Genomic DNA, 2,029 nt, shown 5'->3' with positions numbered 1-2,029 from the left:
GCTTGGGTTAAAGGTAGGTGGTTGGGTTAGTGGTTAGTAGAAAAGGGCGAAAGGCGTAAAAAGCGTCGGTTTTCATAAGACTTTTTATTTTTGTAACTTTTTATTTTGATGAAACAATTCTTCAAACAAAGTTCTTTTTGATAAACTTGTTTGTTTATTTCTTTTGGCTTCATCACCGATTTTTTTTTCAACATAAGAAAGTTATAAGAAAAACCGAGCTTTGTTTCTAAAACAAAGGGTAAAAAATAAAAAAGGGGTTTTGGTGGGTAAAAGGGTGTTTGTTTTGGGTTAAGAAATGAAAAGGTTTAGGCTCAAAGGGGTTAACTACGGGGATTTTTTGGTAGGTGGTAAAAAAAAAGAAAAATAATGGTGTAAAAATAAAAAAAATGGTTAGTCCTAATGCCTCCATCATTTACTTACTCGGGTTTAAGTTGGTAAGGAACGGGAATGTATCGTTGTGGTAAGTTCTAGAGTCGTAAGAACCAACCGGCTATTCACACAAGAAACGAAAAATGAGCATTTAGTTTAAAGATGTGTATTTGTATGCTCAATAAAGGCTCAAAACTCACTTTTTGTGGGAATGGGTTTTTATGTGATCAAGTATATATAATCAAATTTTAACTAGGTTTGTCATGTCGTTTCATAATTTTCTTATGTTGGTTCTTTTTATCACGACGCTATCGGTTGTAAATTTGTAAAAATATAACCTTTTTAGAACTTGAAATTCCCAAATTAAACCTAGACAAGTAAAAAAAAATGAAAATTTTTCTTGAAAAAAAATTTGGGGTGATTAGCGGTTCCAATAGAGTTTTGTGTAAGGCTTGTAATTAGGACTTGCAAGATTCAAGGTTTTAGCATCCCCCCCCCCCACACTTAAATTGCACATTGTCCTCAATGTATCCCAAAAATAAGTTTTAGGTTGATTGAATGTGTAAAAAGGTGTGAAAAAGCAAAAATTTATGTTACTCGGCGTCTTGACACGGCCCCGTGTTCAGATCGCCAATAACAGAAATTGTTAAAAAGAAACAGAAGCCTGGGCACGGGGGCGTGTTCAGTGAGCACGTCTACTGTCCAGTTACCTGAACTGGGCGTTTTCTGCAGATGGTTGGGCACGAGGCGTGTTGGGTGAGCACGGCCCCGTGCTGAACTTGCTGTAATGAAGAAAAGTTGTCGGGTGACCCTGTTTTTGTGCATGGGGTGCTGGTTCAAGTTTCCTTGGTATCCTTCACCATCCCGAGTGTGTTTTAACCAGTACAAGATCATCCAAACACCAATTTAATAAAAACCATCATTCATTCAAACTAGCACATTACTTAGGTCCTAAAAAAACGCAGAAAAATAAAATTTAAAAAACCTAAGATAGATAGGTCAAGTGATGCATAAAATCATTTTAATGAGTTCTACTATTACAATAAAGATCAAAATTCCGGAAATAGCTTCCCGGTATCTAAAAGCTTTGTAGAACTCCGAACTAAGGGGTATTCCCTAGATGTTGTTAAAGCCATTCTTCTATCTCTCATAGGAGAAAGAAGGCGGGCTCATTTTCCTCAACATCTTGTGGAGGGGGAGTGACACCAACCAGAACCCCTTGTAGTATGTCTCGAGGGGGTTCTGGGTGTATGGCGTACCATTCGGCCGGTATGATGACTTCCGATACCACATTCCATGCCCTTTGGGTGATAATTGGTACCAAAGGAGGAGAGGCGAGAATGTTCAACCTTTGGTGCAAAAGGTTAACCTCTCGAAGACATCACTCTAGTCCCACCGTCAAATGATTAATACGGTCGACCAATGCTTCTTCCACCCCCGTCATCTCATCAATGGCCTCTCTTAAGGTGTAAACGTAGTTCACAAGAGAATCTTCAACCGTTGATGACCTCCTTCCTTGTCGTTTGTTCCTGGAGTGCGACGAAGATGTTCCGCTAGTTCTGCTCACTATTATGAGAAAACAGACCGAAAAGAGTTCAATTTATACGGAACAGTACCTCGGACACGGCCCCGTGCTCAATGAGCAAGACCCCGTGTTCAG

The sequence above is a fragment of the Helianthus annuus genome, chromosome 10, assembly GCF_002127325.2.
Source record: "Helianthus annuus cultivar XRQ/B chromosome 10, HanXRQr2.0-SUNRISE, whole genome shotgun sequence".
Lineage (NCBI taxonomy): Eukaryota > Viridiplantae > Streptophyta > Magnoliopsida > Asterales > Asteraceae > Helianthus > Helianthus annuus.
The sequence above is the reverse complement of the archived record's forward strand: the minus strand, read 5'-3'. Positions refer to the sequence as shown.